This window comes from Pleurodeles waltl, chromosome 11 (genome assembly GCF_031143425.1).
Source record: "Pleurodeles waltl isolate 20211129_DDA chromosome 11, aPleWal1.hap1.20221129, whole genome shotgun sequence".
Lineage (NCBI taxonomy): Eukaryota > Metazoa > Chordata > Amphibia > Caudata > Salamandridae > Pleurodeles > Pleurodeles waltl.
The window spans coordinates 503,811,192-503,826,013 of NC_090450.1; the positions used below are offsets into that span (position 1 = coordinate 503,811,192).

Below are 14,822 nucleotides of genomic sequence, written 5' to 3' on the forward strand. Positions count from 1 at the left end.
GGTACACACACAATTAACTTGAAAATAAAAATAACAGCCTATTTTGTTACTTCACACAACTACTGGATCTATTTCTTCTGAAGGAGTCAGTATAGTTGTAAGGAAACAGGCTTTTTGCAGCCCCCTCCACTTTTTGCCTCTATCTGGACTATTAGCTGTTGGATTTTCAACTTAGAGAGTGCACTGTGATCTGCTGTCCAGGCTTCATTGCCGGTATTGTGACCCATTACAAAGTATATGTTGAATTGGCTATATCAAATTGGTAAGTACTTATTAGCCCCTAGTATATGGTACCCAGGGTACCAAAGGAATGTAAGGCAGAGTGTCCACCCAAGACTGCACTACTGCTTGTGCCACCCTGAATGTGACAAAGGACAAAATGGCTCCCAGCCTGCCACTGCAGACGGGAAGGCACCACCAACACCTACTTCCATAACTGCATGACAGACATCATCAACTGCCTGAAGCTCAATGGACAAGACGGAGGTACTGATCTTCAGAAACAAAAGCTTTCATGGGATGCATCCTGGTGGCTCTCAAAACTAGGACCTACTCATACCTCCACTGACTAAGCTAGGAAGCTAGGCATCATTCTAGACAGCAAACTAACCATGACAACTCAGATCAACTCCATCTCCTCCGCCTCCTTCTTCATCCTTCACTTGTTTTGCAAGATATTCAAAGGCCTACCCCAAAGCTCAGGACGCACCATCACACAGCCCTCATCTCCAACCATCTGGACTACAGCAATACTCTCTACGCATTTCACCTCCTCTGACGACTACAGACCATACAGAACGCCACTGTCAGACTTGTCTTGGATCTACCTAAACAAACCCACATCCCCCCTACATCAGGGAACTCCTCTGGCTTCCTGTACAGAAAATAAACCAGTTCAAGCTCCTAACCCATGCATACAAGGCCCTACACAACTGGGGACCCTCGTACTTGAACCACGACCTGAACTTCTATCAGTCCACCAGACAACTCCCCTCTGTTTTCCTTTCTCTAACCCTTCACCTCTCATCCAACAATGCAGATGAGAAGGTTGCTGTTTCTCCTACCTAGCAGCTAAGAATGGAACAAGCTATACTTTCATTTAAGAACCTACCCATCTCTTCCAGAGCTCTGACAGTCCATGAAGACCCTGCTATTCAACTGGACCCTGCCAGCACTGATTGATTGACTGATTGATTGACTGGCAGTGTTTACACTGGTAGTTCGACTTTGCCATTTAAAATAATGGCAAAGCCACCACTTCCCCTAAGCCTATATGTAAGTCTCCACTAAAGAAGGCCTATAGAGCCCTAAGGCAGGGAGCTATATGTTGTTTAGTAGGACACATATTTTAATATACGACAACAGCAAAACCCTTCAAATTGTTGTTCTGCTGGAGAAATGTTAAAAGTCCCACTGGCTAGCACAGGGTTACCAGCTGGCACCCCAGCCTGACTAACGTCTGAATAGGACTACCTAACCGGGTACTGTAAGGTATCAAATTAATCATGGCATTAAATTCAACCTGATGCTCAGGTTGTATTTAATTTTTCAATTAAAGTTCTAAAATTTTTAGAAAGCTGCCACTCTCTGATCCAGCTGTTCCAGTGGTCTTGCACAGGCCCCGGCCAACAGATAGCTTTGTGCCCACCTAGGGAAATGTGTTTACGGCTCCCAGGTTTAGGAATAAAACCAGCTGGCGCAGGGCAAGTTTTTACCTCCTTTCTCAGGAAAGTCACTCAGGGTGTCAGCCCAAAAGGTGAGCTTCAAAGGGGAAGCCGCCTTTGAAGAGCAAATAATAATAACTCTTCTGAGCAGGCTGTCTTTTGTTCTTGTAGACAAGTTGGAGACAGGGACTGAGAGAGAAAACCCTTACCCAAACCGGTGTTCCGGTGGGCCTGTAGCCTCCATATGGCCATACCTTTAGGGTGGGCTACCAAGCTCCTGATTACCTAAGAGGGATTCAGACACCTTGAGAGTGGCTAGAATAGTGAACTCTGGGATTACCAATGCTACACAAGGTGGTACATTAATCACCACAAGGAAGAGGACCTGGTAGCACATTCGCTAGTGACCTCGTTGTCCCCTCAGAGCACTTTCCTGAGATAAATAAGGCACACCTTCAGAGTCAGATTATGTTGTATTTGAGAAAGGATCAAAGAAGGACTGCCTTGCTGTCCTTGAGACTGCACAAAAAGAGGCTACATGGTCAGAAGGACTGCACCTGATGTACTTTGGGCTAGTGAAGTTTGGACAGTGCCTGTGGCTCCCGACTTGGGGAAGGTTGATTCCCAGATCAAAGTAGTGACTACAAGTATCAGTTGGCTGATACCCTGGAACTAGCTTCAGGGACACAAGAGCTGAAGAAGCCCAAAACGGCAAAGTGTTTGCCACTGCAGATGTTTTGCTGCTACCTGCCACCGGGTGGCCAAAGAGACCGATACTCGATGGCCAAAAGTTACAAACAACTCTGCCTGGCCCAGGAGTGTTGTCAGGATCTGGATTCATAGCCCAAGAGAAACAAGTAGCAGCCCCCCAAAAAAGATTTCACCCCCAACTGTGGTGCAAGGAGAAAGGTAGCCCAGCATTGGCTGGCTAGCTACTGTTGTGAAGAGGACTTCATGGGACCCCGACCTCTGTGGCCAAAGTGGCCCCACATCACCTGTGGATAAAGGAATCAACAATCAACACAAAGGCACCCTCACTGAGCACACCTCAAACAAAGCATCCTTGGGCATCTTTTCATCCTGCATCTCCAGGATCAGGACTACGCCATTGTAGTCTATGGCGGTTGTTCTTTAGTTGCTGGAACTGTACTATAAAAGGCTCTGGAGGCCAGATAACTGTTCAAGGTATTCTTACTGGCACCCTAGACCTCCACCCTGTCAGATTGGGTCACCCTAGTCGGGAGGGAATTACCGAACTAACGCTTTCAAACTTAAGGCGTTTGCAAACTGTTTCTTAACCATTGCTTGTTTGCTGTTAAACTAAAAGTTTTTACATGTTTTAAAAGTCCATGTCTTCGGAACCCCCAAGTGAATCTGGATGATCAAGGAATCTAAAAAGGACTCTAAAAATTCACAAAAATATACTCTATGTTTATAAACCGGTATCAAATTTCTTGTTGTGTTGCTTTCTTATTTCGTTGCTTGGTGTTGTTAAATGTTTTACACTAGTTCCTTTGCACAAACCTTGCTGTTAGAAACCACAGATACCCAGAGTTGAGTTTACGGTTGTTTAAACAAGCCTCACTGAACCCAAGACAGTTTTTGCCAGTGTATTCCATGGTAAGGCCCCACAGCCACACTATATAATACACCCAAACCGTTGCAATTGGTTTCCTTTGTGGTGTGTACATGCTAGGTGCAAGCTTCTTACCAATAGGAGGCCAGTTATCTTGTAAGAAGCCCCTCTTCACCATTTCCCGTCAGGATCGCTGAGATTACTAACAGCTTGAGCAAACAACTACTGGCTGATACAGAATGATTAGAGTACTGTTTTTTAAGCAGGAAAGTGCCTGCTGTCCTGAACTAATAACAATCACATATGGAGGATTTGCACAATGTGCTCATCTACACCAATGACTACTCATTGTAATAAATTGTTGAACTCTTAGTTTTAACAAGTTATGAGCCTAAATGTATCCTCAACATACACCTAAACTGTGAGTGGGTTCCCTAGGTGGAATGTGCTGTTCATGACCTTGGGTCAGTTAGTAAATACCAAATGGAGTTTGAACAACAGAGGTTGCATCACTGTTCCAAGCTGATGGTAGAAGGATACTTGGTGCACACAGATACATTTGTTTTATGAGTGTCCAAATTACACATCAGTACTGTCCTTTAAGGAGTGGGAGCAGAATCCTGACCCCCGATTGTCAAGACCCCTCAAAAATTTGGATCATCCCAAAATGTATCTCTGGCAGTTCGACTCCAACTCTTGATCTTGTGATAAAAAACCCTTCTTAACATCAACCCCAACATTAGTTTAACAAAATAGCAAATATTAATAACTGGGACCACACAATAGCTGAGTTCTAGATCAAGGAAAAAGTGAAATGGTTTTATTACAAAATCTCAATAATCAAGCAGTGCAAGGTAATGCTATATTTGACATGAAGGCTCAAATGCAGAATACATTTTCAGAATTAATCTAAGTCAAAAATGAATATCAGAATTATGAGAGAAACAGAAAGCATTCTTAGATGAAAAGGAAAGTATCTCAAATCTCTATAATAAATTGGACAGAGTCTCTGGTCGAGAGATGTTCAGAGAAATCTCTGGTTCACCCCCAAAGTCAAGGGATTTTTATACACATCTTCAGAAAACAAATTAAGCAAAGACTGCAAATTCAGCATAGCTTGACTAGTGATAACACGTTTCAGGCAAATCAGAACACAAAATGTATTAACAAAGGACATAACAATAACCCACTTTTAAGAAAGCGTTGAGCTGCTTCTACGCTGCCCCTGTCCGGAGATGCACACTACTTTATTAACCATTTGTTTAAACTATGACCCATTCTCCAGTGTATTCTACCAGGCCCACATCAATACTACAGGTGGAAATGTCCTAGTGAACTAGGTACATTTGGAACACAAAGGAAAGTACATCTAAAATACATGCATTAAAAGAAAAACAACCAGTTACATCACAGTGCATTTTGCCGGAAGATTTGAGTGGCAGGCGGAATGACTAGGACCACGATGAATAGAACATCAACAACTGCATTGATATTAGCTAAATGATATCTCCGTAAAAATGTGGCCCAACTAAACTACACAAATAAACACACTACTGAATGTCATATTACACTTGTTTCAATTGTTATTAATTCTGCATTTACATCTAAACTTAATTATACAAATCATTTGTAGTCAATATTTATTGTCACTCAAAAATGTGTACTTAAAATCAACTTCCTCAAAGGCAACAATACAGAGGTTGCTGGAAGAGAAGGTACTCTCTAGTGGCTCACATGGCCAGGTGGCCATAGGGCCTACAGACTTTCCATCATGGGTTGAATGGGGCTAATGAACAGAAGCACCATCATAACCAAACCAAACCTGGGTGCCTTGCAGAAAAGTTGATTCTTTAGCAAGCTAATATCCTTAGAAATAAACTCTGAATGCAGACAGAATTCTGAATTTCCCTAACTAGTTATAACTGATCTGGCTAAGAGTGGAGAACCTGTAACTCCATCCAGTCGAATGGACAGTAGACATGTCTTCTCGAAGGTCAAGAGTTTTAGCAATGGTAGTTATTTCTCAATCCACTAAAGAATACAAAGATTGTAGATGACATGAGCTTCACTATAAATATATGACAGATCATCTCCTTCCACCCAACTCTACTTGCAGTTTACTGGTAGTGGTTGGAGGGAGTGGCTGACAAGCAAGAGATTTAGAGTTGTGTTTGAGTGGTATATGAATGGTGAGCATATCTTATGATCTTGCACTATAACACAGTTTTCCAATAATAATGGCTGACAAAAGGTTTACCAAAGTTTTTGGAATCTGCTACAGCTTAGAAATTAGTTTAGTGTATAGAGGAGGAAGAAGTGAGACTTGGGGCCAATCAGTAGTAGCAGACTGGTACAGTGCTATGATGGTTATGAAAACCAAGATGAGAGTGTTGCACTGTATCTTGTATTTAATGGATGGCTCTTCAATTTGACACTGAATGGAATGAGGAGAGTAAAGGCCCAGCCAAACTGTCAACTTACTGATTTTGCCCAAGAGAGTAAAGGCATGGTGTGGGAGTTAAATGAGCAAGCTGTTACAAAGGTTTAGCAAGAACATGACAAATGCATGTATTAGGGACTTAGAGAATGAATATAAGAAAGGGACAGATACAGGCATCATTCTATTCAAAGGAACTGAAAAGCCAAAAGAAAATGGAACTAAGGAACACTGTGCAATAAATAAACTACATAAGATAAACGATAATATTTCGTATTGTAGATACATATCACAATAATATGATGTTACAGTATATTCTCTACATCAGTGCTTAACTTTTTTAGACCCACAACCTACTTGTTAGTACCATGATTTTTCGTGACTCACCTAGCTTTAATTACCATGAGGCAGGCACTTTTTTAATGTAACTAAAGCATTGAGTGGCAACACACTCATTTACCGAGCACATCTTCTATGGAAATGGCTACTCATTTTTCACAGACATACATATTTACTGATAAAACTAAACCAAACACAAAATATAATGTGGGGAAATCGTGTTTAAGTGAATATCGTTTGTGCAAATGTGTCTTGATTTGTTTTGATCTTATTAAAATTGTTCATTCCATCACATTTCTGAACTACACAAAATGAGGTTCACTTCGCTTTCCTAACTGCTGAATGTGTACATTTCCTTTGCAGATATTTTACATTTTGTTGTATGTTAAAAAAACAATGACAACGTGCAATCTTTCTCTTCACCCTGTCTGTAATCCACCAAGATGATCTCTTAATTCACTTTACTGTGTTTCTCTGGTAGCAAAGTGAGTGGAGCTTCTAAACACCAATTTCGGTGTTAAAAAACATAGTCAGCAATTTGTTAGAAGACATAGGGGGTTATTCTAACTTTGGAGGAGTGTTAATCCGTCCCAAAAGTGACGGTAAAGTGACGGTTATACCACCAGCCGTATTACGAGTTCCATAGGATATAATGGACTCGTAATACGGCTGGTGGTAAATCCGTCACTTTTCCGTCACTTTTCCGTCACTTTTGGGACGGATTAACACCTCCTCCAAAGTTAGAATAACCCCCATAGTCTGACCCCTGTCTTTGAAGTGCAGCAAATGTGACAAGTTAAACACATCGTTCAACGCAATCTTTATTTATTTTCACTTTGACAGCCCCCCAAATATCGGCACGGGTCATGACACCCCAACTTTGGGAAACATTACTTATTCTAGATGCCACTTTTGAAGTCAGCACTGTTACTGTTCACCGTCTCAAATTTCAGAAAGGACACCAAGGAGCACCAGACCTGCGGGCAGTCTTGTATACACTGGTTTTATTTGCAGACAACCAATCTGCACACAGATAATACAGGGCAACAACCATGCTTTATTTATTTATTTATTTATTTATTCAGGAGTTTTATATAGGATTCCTGAATGAAGAGGTATGGAGGGCCTTATAGATAACTCAATCACATTACATGCGATCATAGAGAAACATTCTGAACGATATGATGTACAGTAGATGAAGCACTGATCTTTAACAGAATTTATAAAGAAGATCACAGATTAGAAACAAAAATTTGGTAGATAAGTGGTAGGTTGTAAAAAAGGAAGAAGTAGTTGGTTGAGAAGCACTGGAAGGGGTGTGGTTTTAACTGCTTTCTGAAATTGAGAGGGTGACATTTTTTTAGATGTCAAAAGGTAGGTAATTTTATTACAAGACAGGAGGCTCATATTATGCTTTTCTTTTCATGCTTTATTTTAACAGCAGCCAAGAAACTACAAATCCCAGAATCCCTGGGGAAAAAACTACCAAACTGCGTCACAATGGGGTCCACCAATCACATGACGAGCCCCATAATAACTATCTTGACTGGGAGCAACAAGCCCTCTTTTCTTGCTGCTCACAGTCAAGATAAGTACACTGCTCGCTTTATATATATTTTGTCTATCGCATTATAATGTAGTTTTGGTGTTTATATGCTTCTATCTTTTTATCTCATTGTTTCTTTGTGGGGGTTATTTCTTTGTTACAGTGCCCTCCGTGGTTTATTTTCCCTTTATTAGCGCGCTCGCGCGCTCCATTGCGCATTTGGGCCGGCAGGCCGACTGTCAGAACGTTCGGTCAACGTTCTGACAGCCGCGCCTCTAGCAACGGCATTCCGGACATTCTTCTCCACACGCGGCTGTGAATGCGTGTGCTCAGACTCCTTCACGCTCGATTATTTACAAGCGTTTGACTGATATTTCTTCCGCTTCATAAGCGGTCGACACAGCGTGTGGTTAGACTACTTAACGCTCGATTGATTTTACGAGCGTTTGGTTTCCCATTTCTTTCGCCTCATTGAGCGGCCCCCAGGAGAGTTCAACAACACGCTTGACTGCCCAGCTCAATTTTATTGACTTCTATAAGGAATTCCTCCGTTGTTTTTCACACGCTTGCCAGTGCTTCACACGCGCTTCCCTCAAGGTTAGTGGCACACCCCCTCATACCCCCGGCCAGCCTTCCCAAGATATTTAACCCTTTCCCAACTATATTCCTTTAGTTAAACAGGATATTTCCCTAATTCTTCTCCTTTTTATTAATTCTAACTATCGTTTTTTCCCCAATATGTCAGAAGACAACCAAACCCAGTCCATGAAGGACAATTTGAAATCCTTTATCAAGGATTCAGTCCAACACGCTGTTTCAGTGTCTATGTTGGACGTTTCAAAAAATTTGGAAGCCTCTATATCAAAAATGCTTCACGCACCCAAAGTGAGCCCTCTTTTGAGAGGCAAGAAACGTGTGTCCTATTCCAAGGACAGTTCAAAAGGTGTTTCTCATAAATTTGGGCCTCCAACCCGAGAGGCGAAATCTTCGGGTCTCCCCTCCTCCCTTCTTAATATCCTTCATTTACGGGACACGGATAGTGATGGGGACGATGATGTCTTACAAGACACTCTAGATGATGATTATTTTGATGGGCCTCCGGAGAAAAGGTGAAAAATTTCTCCTCATGAGTATTCCCCTAACTTAGTGCCCGAGGACCTGGTGGATCCGGTTGGCGAACCCTTATTTGACCCTACTTCCATCCATGACCCCAACTCCTCGGAATGGTTCCCCTCCGATCACGTTTCGGATTATGTCTCTTTTTATCTCTGACATCCCCTGGATAAATCATCCAGAAATAAATTGAAATCTGAATGTCCCAGACCTTCCCTCCCCTGTAAAGTCACAGACACCCCCGCCATTGATCCCAATATGCTCCTTTTCTTCACGAAATTTGGAAAAGACCCTAAGAAGGGAGTTGACCGGGCCTGGTCAAATTGTCAGGACAGGCTCCTAGATTTAGTGGGTCCCCTCATCAGGATTTTTGACCTTGCTGAGGATGCCAAGTCGGAGGGCTCGCAAGTGGATCCCGACACCCTCTCCAACTGGGCTCAACGGGCAATTTGTATGTTGGGCAACGCCAACTCCTATATTTCCCAAGAACGCCGCAAAAGCCTCCTCCTCAGGATTGATCCAAAACTCAGCACTCTTGCTTTTAAGGAGGAAGGCCTTAATGCTGATGGTCTTCTTTTTGGAGACTCTTTCATAAAACAGATGAGCAAGTACGTCTCTACCTTTAATTCTCTGGACAAAGCCCATTATTCAATGAAGAGAATTTTTTCCAATCGGGTTTTTGGAAGGGCCGGCAAAGGAAGGAGCCGTTTTGCCGGCCGCTTCTCAGCAAGAGGTCAATCCCTCAACAGAGGCTCCTACAACCAGTCCAACCAGCTTGAAGTGTATCAAGGATACAAACCCCAGTTCTACCCCCGCAGATTCCGCGGCGGCCGCAACAGGGGTTACAGAGCCAAAGGAGAACAACTTCCAGGTAAGAACTTTCAGTTCTGGCCTTCCTCCAGTAGGAGGCAGACTAGCTTTGTGTTTAAACGCCTGGTTGTCAATAACTTCCGACCCTTGGGTAATCCAAGCCGTCCAGGGCTATTGAATAGAACTTTACCAGACCCCTCTTCAACCCTTCCTTCCTCGTCCTCTTCAGTTTTGTCACGATCAATCGCGCCTCATTCGAGTCGAGATACAAGGTTTATTGTCAAAGCAAGCTATTGAAGAAGTGGAGTTCGACGCTTCGGGGTTTCTCAGCAATATATTTCTGGTTCAAAAGAAAAACAAAAAACATCACCCGGTCATAAACTTAAAGGAGTTCAACAATTTCGTAGTGTATCATCACTTCAAGATGGAAACTATTCTCCATCTCAGGGATATCCTTCTTCACAACGACTGGTTAGTTTGCATAGATCTCCAGGACGCATACCTTTTAGTACCGGTGCACCCTTCATTCAGAAAATTCCTTCAGTTTCGGTGGGATCACAGTTTCTTTTGCTTCAAAACTCTTCCCTTCGGTCTTTCTTCTGCCCCTTGGTGCTTCACCAAGATACTCAAACCAGTGGTGTCCTTTCTCAGAGCTCAAGGAATACGCCTTATTGTCTATCTCGACGACTTCCTTCTCATGGCCCAAGACAAGTCTTCCCTTACATCCCATCTAAAAATTTGTCAAGATCTCCTATCTCAGTTAGGGTTCCTCATAAACTTCCAAAAGTCATCTCTTGTTCCTTCTCAAACTCTCGAGTTCCTTGGATTCCTCGTCAACACCGTCGAGTCGACTCTCCAACTTCCTCAGGACAAAGTTTTGTTGATAAAGAAAGAAATTCGTCATGCCTTGTCTCTCCCTTCTACTTCCCTCAGGGCACTGGCTCGGCTAGTAGGCCTCCTTTCCTCTTCCATCCAGGCCATCTTTCCGGGCCCTCTTCATTACAGAGCTCTTCAGAGGCTCAAGATTCGCCACCTTCAACAGGGACTGTCATATTCGGATCAAGTTGTCCTCGACGCGGACTCCAGGGAAGAACTCACATGGTGGATGAGTCATTTAGACGCCTGGAACGGGAGAACGATTTTTTCTGCCGCCCCAGATCTTGTCTTAGAATCAGATGCAAGTCTGACAGGATGGGGCGCAAGATGTGGTCCGCACTTGACTGGCGGACCATGGTCGGTTCAGGAGTCGTCAATGCACATAAACTGTTTAGAGATGCTTGCAGGTTCCTTTGCCATCCAGTCCTTTACCAAAGACCGAGTAAAATGTTCCATTCTTCTCAGAATGGACAATCTATCTGCAGTAACTTACACAAACCGCCTGGGCGGGACTCGATCCAAACCCTTAGCCCTCTTGGCCAAGAGTCTTTGGGAGTTTTGTCTTCACAAAAATATTTCGGTCAGGGCGGAATACCTCCCAGGCAATCTCAATGTTGTGGCCGATTGGTTCTCGAGACATTCCCACGACTCAAGCGATTGGTGACTTCACCCTTCTATATTCAAGCGTCTTTCTTTGATCTTCGGTACAATGTCCATAGACCTCTTTGCTTCAAGACTAAATTCCCATCTTCCCAAATTCTTCAGCTGGAGACCAGATCCCTTAGCCTTGGCTTCCGACGCCTTTCTCCAACCATGGCCTCCTTCCCTTCTGTACGCCTTCCCCCCCTTCCTCTTCATTGCCCGGGTCCTAGCACATGTTCGCCGGCAGGGTTCCTCACTAGTTTTAATCACCCCATTCTGGCAATCCCAACCCTGGTTTCCGACCCTTCTAGAACTCTCGTCAGATTTTCCAGTTCTGATCTCCCCCTTTCCAGACCTTCTTCTGAATCCCCAAGGACATCCTCACAACCTCATAGTACAGGGTTCTCTATTTCTCATAGCTTGCAGAGTTTCGGGGCTTCCTGGAGAACCCCAGGAATTTCGCAACAGGCTGTCCAATTTATCCAACAATCCTGGGCTCCGGGTACCTCAAAGGTCTATCGAGCGGCTTGGTCAGTATGGTGCAGCTGGTGTATGGACAGGGATTCCAATCCCGTTTCAGCTGACGTTACCTTAATTGTACATTTTCTAGCTTCCCTAGCCTCTCAGGGCAAGGCGTACCGCACCATCAATACCTATAGATCAGCAATATCTTCTGAACATGTCAGGGTGGATGGTAGACCACTGGGATAGCACCCCTTAGTTTGCCGCCTACTAAAAGGAATACATTTTTACAAACCCCAACTCCCAAATATAATTCTATGTGGGATGTGAATTCCGTCCTTCGTCTTCTCATTTCTTGGCCTGATAATTCGGACCTCTCGTTAAAATATTTGTCTGCTAAACTCACTATGCTCCTCTGTTTGGTCTCTATCAAACGAGTTTCTGATGTTAAAGCTCTGGATGTTTCCTCCTTTAATTTTTCTGCCTTCGGTGTGTGTTTTAATGTGGCTAGACGTACTAAGACCAATTTGTCTTCTGTGCTTTATCCTTTTTTTCCCTCCCAACCTAAGTTGTGTATGGCTAACTGTTTGAAAACGTACGTTTCACGAACTGCAGATCTCAGGACAGCCTCTTCTTCTCAGTTGCTGATTTCCTACTGGAAGCCCCACAAACCTGTCTCATCTCCCACTTTAGCCCGCTGGCTCAAGTGGCTGATGGATTTGGCTGGTGTCCCTACTGACATTTATGGTGCCCATTCTGTTAGAGGAGCTAAGGCTTCTAAGGCCTTTTTTGCAGGGGCTAGTTTACAGGATATCCTCAGATCTGCAGATTGGTCTAACGTCAATACGTTTAGAACGTTCTATTATAAACCGGTTGATCATCCTCTGCAAAATGTTGTTTCATTGCTTTGAACAAGCATAATATGAGCCTCCTGTCTTGTAATAAAATTGAGATTTTCCTAGCCTTAGTGTCAGAAAGGCTAGATTTTATTAAAGACAAGGAGGCGAGTATTATCCTGCCTCTTCTAACCCTCCCTGTTCTTTTATTATAGTTGCCTCAACCGCAACCAATAACAACGCTGCCGTCTGACCAGCTTCCTTCAGCTCCCCTTCTGGACCTTCTCTTCAACCAACAGGATCTTCACAGGATTATCCTTCCCTCAAGGCATTCTGCATAGACGTCCTCTCAGCATTTTTGACTCTTTATGGTTTACTGTTGTTTTTCTCGCATCGTTCTATTGACTGACTTTCGCAAGAAAAGAGGGCTTGTTGCTCCCAGTCAAGATAGTTATTATGGGGCTCGTCATGTGATTGGTGGACCCCATTGTGACGCAGTTTGGTAGTTTTTTCCCCATGGATTCTGGGATTTGTAGTTTCTTGGCTGCTGGTAAAATAAAGCATGAAAAGAAAAGCATAATACTCGCCTCCTTGTCTTTAATAAAATCTAGCCTTTCTGACACCAAGGCTAGGAAAATCTCAATTAAAGATGATAGTTGGGATTTCAGGGAAGGAGTATTTCTGGGCAATTGTTTTTTCAGTCTTCCTACTTCCATTTGTAAGGAGTTTCGTTTTGACTCCCAAGGCCTCTGCGACTGCCTGATATAGGTAGCAGGTCAATAAGGATTATTTAAGTGTGCAGCGTTGTAGTTGGGGCAGCATAAACTGAAATTTTAAATATATTTCAGTGGCAACAGTGGTTACTCGGGTAAAACTATGCAGTTACAGTCTATGGTTTACACACACCCAATGGTTTCTGAAAACAATAAGGGAACCCAAACTTTAACAGCAAACTTCTATAGGAATACTAATTGCATCACCAAATTTGTAAAACTGACTCAGATACTGTATTATATAAAACACATATTCATTTCCTTCCAAAATGGTGTACTGTACAGCCAATAGGTGTTTCATTCAGTCAAAAAGTGGGCTTTTGCTAGACTAATTTGAAATTTAATCCACAGAACGAAGTGGAAAATTATGAACAAATTGAATTCTATTCTATTCTATTCTAATTCTATGTCAGGACCGAAGGCTCGAAATATGTATCATCTTTTTTCATTTTATTCCACAGCAGCCTTAGCAACAAACTACCTTATACAAGAAACATAGGAAAAAGAAAAAACAGAACCATTATCTAATCAGTAAACAGAACCTCATGTAGTTCATCTACATTATGTATGTCCTCTCTTTATTCACTGCTCCGGCAGCCAGTTAAGTGCCCTTTTTTTGCTTCTCGTCTATATTTGCTATTGATTGTCAAGTAGAGTATATGGGAATTAATGTGACAGTAGTACTGTGTTTTGTTTATACTGGTTTGTCTTTTATTGCGCTCGTGGTACGTTGTTTGTGCGATATTGTTTCCTTTTCACATGTTGCTGCGGGATCATGTCTCACAGCTCCTTGCGCAGCATTAATTTCTATGGGGCTGCATGGCAGCAGGTTTCTCTGCACACTACAAGAAGGTACTGGGGTCTTGTCAAGATGCTCCACTGGTGTTGCGTGCTGTGTAAGCAGTCGGCATGGTGTCTGCCCCCGAGCTGTGGAGTCTTGGCCAAGTGCAATGGGGCCCCACCAGCCTTGAAGCCACAACGCCCTCATGGTGGTCTGTATTAAGGGGTTTTTGTGTATTTTGTTCGAGTGGCGATCGCCATACCAGTGGGGGTGCTGGTAAGTGAAATGACCCCTCGGGTCCCGTGCAGCTTGGTTCCATCAAAGTTTTTTTGTGTAGCTTGCACTAATCTTTGGGGTCTATAGCCTTCTGGGCTACTTGCATAAAAAGATACTGCTTTAGGCCATTGGCCACATATTTCGGCACCACAGGGACAGGCCCCGGCTGTACCCTTAAGGCCTTTTCTAGGGTGCAGGTCCCATATGCTTGAGTCACTGACTCCCTTCATGGCTAGCTTCCCAAGCACCACTATTTAGTCTATCATGCAGGCACCTGATTCTGAGTACTTTGAGGAGGAACCAGCCTCCTTTTTGCCTCTGGATTAGGAATTCTGTGAGGCTGTAGATGCCTCCATCCAACATGCAGTTTCTCTGGCACTCGTAACCTTCGAGGAAAAGTTTGACAGGTTGACCCAAGCCTGCCAGCAAGGCCCTGACACAGCGTCTGGGCACCCAGGCCTCCAGCGCCAGGCCAGCAAGCACCCCAACGATCATGGAGTTGAAGGACACTTGCGAGTGTCTAAAAAGAGCCTTCCTTCAGTTCCAGCAGTCTAAACATGTCCCTTTTCAGAAGGTTCGATCTCTTCAGCCGGTAGGGGATGACGAATCGCAAGGTGAACCTGGTCGCTCAAGACCTTGGCGCTCTTCCTCTATTTGAGGCTTCTTCCGCTGCTCCCTTCCTGTATCTCAA

At 43.5% G+C, this 14,822-nt stretch overlaps 1 protein-coding gene across 2 annotated transcripts in view; it reads right to left on the reverse strand.

The window, feature by feature from the left end:
* Window positions 1-14,822, reverse strand: part of SCLY (selenocysteine lyase) — a 201,795-nt gene that overhangs the window by 147,120 nt on the left and 39,853 nt on the right. The window lies entirely within an intron of this gene.